This window comes from Equus asinus, chromosome 29, assembly GCF_041296235.1.
Source record: "Equus asinus isolate D_3611 breed Donkey chromosome 29, EquAss-T2T_v2, whole genome shotgun sequence".
In the NCBI taxonomy this organism is placed as follows: domain Eukaryota; kingdom Metazoa; phylum Chordata; class Mammalia; order Perissodactyla; family Equidae; genus Equus; species Equus asinus.
Window position 1 is genome coordinate 31970095 of NC_091818.1, and position 8878 is coordinate 31978972.

General features: G+C 41.2%; 1 long non-coding RNA gene across 1 annotated transcript in view; it reads right to left on the reverse strand.

Moving 5' to 3' along the window:
* LOC123281986 (uncharacterized) overlaps positions 1-7368 on the reverse strand; it is a 57696-nt gene extending 50328 nt beyond the window's left edge. Inside the window, exon 1 of the long non-coding RNA XR_006521816.2 lies at positions 7213-7368. This is a non-coding gene — a long non-coding RNA (uncharacterized lncRNA). The remainder of the gene's footprint in view (positions 1-7212) is intronic.
* Between the last annotated feature and the right edge of the window lie 1510 nt (positions 7369-8878).

Genomic DNA, 8878 nt, shown 5'->3' on the forward strand with positions numbered 1-8878 from the left:
TCACCTACCTCTCTGACCTAGACACTTCCCAGTGGCTGACTTTAATGCCATTGGATGCCCAGAACTTTTTCCAACATACACCTAGGGGTACCAGGTGGAGAAGAAAGTCACGAATATTGGGGATCTAGCTGAGAATTAATAGAATGCGTGTGTGAAGGGTGGAGTGTGAAGACCTTGAAGAGAGCATCTCATTACCTTGGAGAAGTCGTGGTCTTCGAGCAGCTGTCCTGGGCAGAATGTACATTGTGTCTGGAGGGAAGAGCAGACTCAACTTTCCCCTGACCCTCTCACCTTCCCAGGGCCCAGCACTAGTTATAGAACTCCTTATATGTATATGGCAACAGTTTCCTTAATACTGACCAGCTGTTAGGGTAACAGTGGTGCCAGGGATGGCAGAGGACCAGCAGAGGCGGAACAATGAGTGATACAAAAGGGAGTGTTCTGGCCAGTGAGCTATGGTGAGTCATCGCAACTGAATTCTGTTGTGAATATGCAGAGCATCTGTCCTTTTTAGTAAGAGGTGCTATTCTGGAGTTCATAGTTGAGTATCAATTGACACAGTCCATATGGCTGATAGTCTGTATACAGTGGGCAGATGGAACCGGACTTGGAAGAATTATCTAGAACAATCGGATATTTGGTCTGATGACAGAATCACCTTTGAAATTAGACTACAGATCATTGGGCCTCCTTCTACATCTACCGAATCAGAATATTCAGAAGTGGAACTTCGGCACACACTTTTTAAAACCCCACACAATTCTGAGGCATATCCAAGGTGGTGAACTACCATTCTAGAACAATGCTCTACAAAACTGGTATACAAGATGAGGACAAATTCTGATATTAGGTGGTCAGTTAAACTGTGGAAATGTTATGGGGCCAGGTAATCTGTGGAGACGTTACATGCTTAGGTAATCTGTGAACCTGTTTAAAGTTAGATATGGGTAATGTTTTAAATGTTTGAAGATATATAATCAAGCAGAGATAACCTTGTCCTGGTCAGCTTGATCTAGTCAGATACAACTCTTATTCCTAAGTAGTTCATTCATTAAGGTAAATAAAGTTGCAACAATAGGATTTGAGTCACCGTCTGGGTAGACTTGAGTAAACAGGTCGATGGCAATGGGAACAAGAAGAGCAACCAGGGGGAACAAGGCTCTACCCTGATAGCAATGGGAGGGGAGGGACAGGAGGAGGAGTGGTGGACACATAGGAAAGCAGAGCCCTTTGAAAAGTGGGACCACTGCAGGAAACATGTCAGTTAAGAAAGTGAACTCCTTCTGGATGATTTCCCCATAGGGAAAGCAAGGAAAAAATGATATCTTAGTGAAATCACTCCAGGGTATAATGATATTAACATCATCTCCTTTGCCAGCCATATACATCCCCACCCACGGAAATGGGAGCTTGGGTAGAAGAAGAGACGATCAACAGTCTGTTGTTGCCACCACTCCCTTCTTTGACCACAATTTCCAATCAGCAGGTCACATTTCATTTGAAAGTTCCTAGTGTTGAGTGCTTAATTCGATCAAGAGGAGAATGGGTTCCAATGGTCCAAATTCTTCTAACTAAATCAATCCATGGACATGTCACTAATTGACAGCATAGTGTAACGTCATGGCAGATATAAGGCCACTGAAAGTCTTGCTGGATCACATTTAATGTTTTGAATGGGCCCAGTGGTCAGCTGGGGTCTTGTTATGGCACAGGCAAAGGACATGGCTCGGGCCCTCACTCCATATTCTCTCTTCTATACCCTTCAACTTCCATGATTGCCTCTTCGCTTCAGGGAGGGGTCATTATACATAAGCTATCATCCTGTTAGTCAGAGCTATAGCATCACAAAGTTTTGGGGCTAAAGGACTTCCTGTGAGTGTACTTTAGTATCCCAGGTATCCGTTGACCAAGTATATCGGTCAAAGTTCTCCAGAGAACAGGACCAAAAGGATGTAGGGGTGTGTGGGTATATACATATATATATATATATACACGTGGATATGGATATATATGGAAAGAGAGAGAGAGAGATGTATTTAAAGGAATTGGCTCACACAATTGTGGAGGCTGGCAAGACCAAAATCTGCAGGGTCAGCTGGCAGGCTGGAGGCCCAAGGAAGAGTCACTGTTGCCGTTCAAGTCCAAAGGCTGTCTTCTGGCAGAATTCCCTCTTGTTTAGGGGAAGTTGGTCTTTTGTTCTATTCAAGCCACCAACTGATTAGATGACGCCCACCCACATTATGGAGAACAATCTGTTTTACTCAAAGTCTACCAATTTAAACGTTAATCTTACCCAGAAACCCCCTCACAGACACGCCCAGAATAATGTTTGACCAAATATCTGGGCACTACGGCCTAGCCAAGTTGACACAAAAAATTAACCACTCAAGTGCTGAGCGGGCTCCCTAATCAGCCTAGAAGGCCACTGTTCCTCAAGCATCAGAGAGTATCAGGCACAGGTAGTCAGTAACAGGAGGCCAATTTTGGGTGGCTAAAAGAACAGGTTTAGATGGACTCCAAACCAATAAGACCACCAATCTGCCCAAGACAGTATTCATTCCCTCTGGAAATCACAGTGCTGGAAAATAGGAGAGAGACCAATAGTGCCATTTGATGAAAGTCCTTGTTCCCAGTGCATGTCAGCATAGAGTCCTGAATGAGGATAGAGGGACATGTGTCATGTTCTAGGTGCACTGGAGCAAAGCGCATCAATGTATTAGGATGAGGGGAGGAGTGGAACCTCACACAGTTCAAACCCCACTCTGCTAGGATATTTGTTTTTAAATGCTTTGAAGGCTGTATCCCAGGCTTTTGCTTACCATTTATTTTCCCAGAAATTAAATTAAAACATCTCTGGAAAAACTCTTAGTCATATTATGGACCACGTCCACCTTTATGAGTTTCACAGGAGTACACGAAGAGGAGACAGTCTATCTTGTAGAAGAACTTGGCAAAAGAACACTATTGTGACTCAATTCAGTGTAGGTAAGGTTACCACCGTCTCGATATTGAAAAGCCATCCACGCAGAGCCAGTAAGATCAACTGTAGCAGCAGAGAAGCCATTGTTACTGCTGCTGAGTGAGCCACTGTGAGAGGCCTTGTCACATCGGGGACGCTTTGGAGTCAGAAGTTCCAAGCTTGGTTCCACTGAGTGAACCAAATCAACTATTTAAGGGATTTAAATGACTTGAAAGAAATTAGACTAGGCCTAAGAGAAATGAGGCAAGTGACAACACAACAGATCCCCCATCTGCTCTCTCCCCAGTAGGTTGCAAACGCCTGAAGGTGGGCTCTCTGTCTTGTTCTCTGCTGTGTCTCCAGAATCTGGCACATATCACCCTGCACTCAGTAAACATTTGTTGACTGACTGTTCAGCTGATTAATTAAAGTCCAAAGCAATCTTCCTCAAAGTATTGACACATCATCATAGTGGTCAGAAAGAAATGGGACTTTCCTTTGGGAAGGAAAATTGGAATGTTCTCAGCGTGATTAGTTTTTGAAGTGAATGTATTTATAAAATGACCCCCATCTCTGCATGTCTGCTTGCCCCCCTGTAAAATGAGACTGGGAATGACATATTTACTTAATACCCACCCAATGTTCGGGGACACATTTGATAGGTAAATATGGCAGAATGGACAGCCCCCAAACTATTCGTTCACAACAGCCCTTTCTCTCCCTAGCAGAGAGACAGAAGGTCCTGGAAGATCGTACCAGGCTGCTTAACCTGCCTGGATCTTAACTCCTTGGGAGCAGAGATTGCATGTCTTATCCCCAGCACCTAGCAAATCGCCTGACATCCACAGAGTATGCTCAGACAATGGTTATCAGGTGCTTCTGTTCTCGCTTCTTTCCTGCTGAGCAGGGAGACTGGAGCGTGCGGGAATTTCAGGAAGCCTGTGAAAACAGATAGCTGGTAAAGAGAGCAAAGATTAATACAAAGCAATATCAGAAAGGATTAAGAGGAGTAACGCAGGATACTGACAAACAGAATAACATCTGAAGAGAATAACTAGAATTTTGAGCAGGGGGAAGTAGTAAGAAGACAAAAGGGAAGAAAGATAGCTGGACCACCAGTGACTACTTATCCTGCCAGATGTGGAACAGATGATGACATATACACATAAAGATGGAGAGCCACAGATTGGGCCTTTAGGGAAATTCAAAGAACATGGAAGGTAGAGTCCTCAATCTTAAAGAGCTTATACGTTACACTTTTTCATTAACAACAGCCTGGACCAAGTGTCATAGGAAAAAATGACAATTTAATAATCAGGCATTATTATCAGCTTGGATAACATATGCATATGTACCTTTAAATAATACCTATAATATAAATATTATAAATAAATATTATATTTACATATAAACATTACATATTTCGACTAAATTTCTCTTTACTAAACTGCTGACTCATAGATGAAAATCCTACGAGTATATTTAAATTTTGCATTTGTCACCTTCAAACAGGAATTGAGGCATTTAATACTCTCAGATGAATAAGCCCAAGTCACCATTTGGAATGCTGCTGAAAAATCTCCAGCTCTTCTCAAAAACCATCTGTCACATTATAAGTGTAAGTGGATCTATAATTAATGCCTGTACTTTCAATCTCATAGAGCAGTGACTCTTGACCATTTTGGGGACATGAATGTTTTGAGGAACTCATGAAAGGTATGGAGCCCTCTCCCAAGAAAAAAGTTTATACAATTTATTTTATTCCATTGTAAATGGTTTTTGTTCACATAGACAAAATATATAAAAGATGTGTACTTATGCTTTTCATGGAAAAATTAGTGTGTACTCCCTGAAATAAAAATTGAACTAAATTAAAACTTACAAACAATAAAAATAAAAGTTTAACTCTGCTCCATTTCAATGAGAAGTTGAATTTTGTTTGCCTTGAATAGGAAGATGAAATTTTAATGAGGCCTTTGTTATGCGATTTTCATGTCAGAGTAATGTTTGACCTTTATTCAATTTGACTTCTCTTTCTGATGGCCATTTAAGTGCTGAAAATTCCAATACACAAAACTCTGAGGTGTTCAATAAAATCAAAATTCTATAGCTCAGTGTCAGAAGAGCCTACGCTTATGTCAGATTGACTAGAACTCCCGAATTCTTAGAATTGAGTTAATGCCCCATCATTTCCTTTGTTATGAAGTGACTTTAGCCAAAATCTGCATGCTTGATGTTGTCCTTGAAAATGCAAGAATTTTTTTTAACTTTATTGAGGTCACCTTGCTTTATAACATCGTGTAAATTTCAGGCCTACGTTATATTTCAGCATCTGTATAGACTGCATTGTGTTCACCACTAAAAGGCTAGTTTCCATCCATCACCATACATGTGTCCCTTTACCCCTTTCACCCTCCCCCCACCTTCTTCCCCTCTGGTAAACACCAATCTGTTCTCCTTATCTATGTGTTTGTTTATCTTCTACCTATAAGTGAAATCATATGGTATTTGTCTTTCTCTGTCTGACTTAATTTGCTTAGCATAATACCTTCAAGGTCCATCCATGTTGTTGCAAAGGAGATGAATCACAAGCAGAGACCTGAGGACTCATGCTATTAGGAGCCGCTGCCTTTCTCATTCCCTGGCTTGATAATGCTCTTATCCCCTTTCTCCCAGCCCCTCAGTACCATTCCCTTCCATACTTGAGTCCTTGCCTATTCCCACCCATCAACAACCTTCTCCACACTACTTAACTATGTCCCTATGGAACAGCCAAGAAGGACCCCAATGCCTCTGCCACCAGGGAGAAAAACAACCACCCATGTGTGCTCTGAATCATTTCCTCCCGAGAGGCACCATTAACGTCATGGTTGGGTTTTGTGGTATACTATTCCATTATGAGCAATCCAGACAGGCTGGCCTTTTGACAATCACATTTGTTCCTATCAAAAAATATGTTCCAAGTTTTACACAACCCATAAAAACTGGCTTTGGGGGCACAATCTGTTCAGAGCCCAGGCACTGCTTGCATATGATGTTACACTTGCATATGACGTTATACTTGCACTAGACATGCGTTTCACCCTCATTAGTTTTAATAGAGCAGAGATCCAGATGTATTTTATTCCTATGGAAATAAACATATGATTTATGCCTATCCATGTCCCCATTGTCAGATACAGTAGTTAACACTAAAAGAAATAAAAATGGAAGGTAAAATCTTCTAACCACTTCTGTTTTTACCACTGCCTCTATTTTCCTAATATTTTGTTCTAAGAGCAGAGTGGAAAGCTACCATTTTCACTGTTATTCTACAGAGCCATCTTGGGCCAACAAAGCTAATTGGGAAGCTGAGAACATAATGGGATGTCTCCTATTAGAGAGCTAACCTCTCTCCAGACTATCTTCCCAGTTTGGTAAAAATCGGGCATTACTGTGCTACATCTCAACTGATTTCTTGATTAGCTTTGGCCCTGTGTCCTCAGAGGCTAAGATCTCCATGGAACATTAAATTGGTCACGGAGAGAATGTCCTTGGATGGGTACACGCTCTTAGATAGAATGCAACTTCTAGTGCATTTTAAAGGAATCGCATCACTATTATCTTCATAGCTAGTTACTAGTTATTGAGAATGAAGCTGTTTTTTTAAATCTACTGGGTAATGTGTGTTTAATTGAAGACATATAGGCTGCTGTCTTGCCTCTCATATAATAATAATCTAGCGGTCCCACCAAAAGCACAAAACTTCATCCCAGCTAGCTCTCTGTATTTGTGGTGGCAATCCTTCAAAACAGTGTTGTTTGGCAAAAACAGGAGTGTTTTTAGCAACAAAATCCAAGACAATTGTATGCTACAATCTGAAACCTGCACATCGTGGGCCAATTAACTGAGCATCTGTTACATCTGGCCCTAAACTATTAACTCACAATCTTGATTACCTTCATGTGTGAAACAGAGGAATCACCCGGGCTGGGTGGATTTTATTTTACTTTATCTTATTTTTTTCACAGAAGTCAGAGATACAAATCTGTTTGCAAATGTTCTTCAGATTTTGGAAGCTCTCTGGATACTTTAGAATTCTTTTTTTTTTTAGTTTCTTGTGAAATTTGTTTTTGAAAAACCTACTTAAGTAGTTAGAGTTTATATACTTAATATAAGAAATTATTTGCATCAGCTGGCGTGATTTTGAATGAAACTAAAAGTAACTCCAACTCAAAATGACTTTAAAGCAATAAAGAGTATTTAGGACTCACATGACTGAGAAGTCGAGAAGCCAGGCAGGTGTCAGATGTGGTTCAGCCAGAACTCTGGCTTCGTTTATCTGTGCTTCTCTCTGTTCCTCCTCCACGATGGCTGCCAGCACGATTAGAGTTAGGCGCCTCCTCTTTCCCAGTAGGGAGGAGACAATCTCATCTCTAGTTACAGAAACCGAACCAATCATGGTGGCTATTAAAATACAAGGCACTGATTGGTTGATGCCTGGGGCACTAAGCTGATCCCTACCAATCACGTGGCCAGAAAGATGCACATGCTGTTTGGCTTATGCCAATCAGAGCTTACCCATAGAGTTGGTGGGGCTCTATCCCACCTGAACCAGCTCGATGTTCTGCAATGGGGGGAAGGAGGAAAGGTAAGACCGGGAAGGGAAATTCACCATAGAAATGGGAAAGAGAACCGATGGATGCTTCATAAGCTACTATTCAATGCCAACTGCACCATTGTCTTTAAAAAAGAACATCTTTTTCTTTTTAGAATTGAGTAAGGAGACATTACAGATATTTTTTAAAGTGGCGTATGATTTTTTTTTTTAGAGCAGAAAGAGATAGAAATAGGACAGTATTTATCTACCCAAAAGAACAATTTTACCGATATTATAATGGTTAGGAACCTGAGTGTTCTAGAATCTGAGTCGCTGGATTTAAATTGTATCTCCATCTCTTACTAGCTGCATGACTTCAGGTAAGTCAGTTCGCATCTGTGTCTCAGCAAATGAGGATAACCATAGTGCCTACATCATTAGGACCAGATGAAATCAGGCATAGAAATAAATATTGCAGCAATTATAAGCACTTCATAGTGTTACCCAGCCATTAGAATGTGGCTTCTCTGTGGGCAGGGACCTCGCGGGCCTTATTCACTGCTGTAACTTCAGTGGCAGACGTATAATAGATGGTTGATGAACACTTGTGGGGAATCTCCTTTCCTCCATCTCTAACTCTCAAACCCAGAGTATGAAAGAGGAAAGAGTTAAGGAAACTAGAGGCCAGTACAGCTGGAGCAAGTTCTTGGTCGACGGCCAGTGCTAAAACCCAGGAGGAATGGGGTTTGGAGTTGTAGATCTACTCTGAAAGCTGTTGGAACAGAGCAGCTGACAGGGTCTGGAAGAGAAGAGGTACAAGTGTTTGTAAAATCCCACAGCACGGGCATTTGTTTTTTCTTTTTGAGCCTGAAAAGCAAAGGATGAAGTGGGATCATCTGTTTCAGTAACATAATCTTAAAATGAAAAATCTGGAAGTTTCTCTGTGGGAAAGGGAAGAACAAGAGGATTCAAAGGAAAAAGACAATAGAGGATTTAATCCAAAACATCTAAAAGCAAATATTGTTTTCAGGGATCTTCAGAGATTCTCTACAAAGGGAGGAAGAAATTGATGACTAAAGGAGAGAGGGATAAAGCCATGAAGATGTTTCAAATACACAGACTGCACACGCGTCTGGGAGGTATACCTACAGGAATTCCTCACTTATACAGATCAACATGCTCAGTTTTCAGCTGGCCCTTTCCACCCCCAAGCCTTATCTCCTGGGCTTCTGCCAGGATGTGGCAGAATATTGACCGAAGAATGGGTCCTGCTCAATGAGAAGAAACAAACTAAACTCTCCTCCCAAGATAAAGCAAATGAATATTCACTTTGGAATATG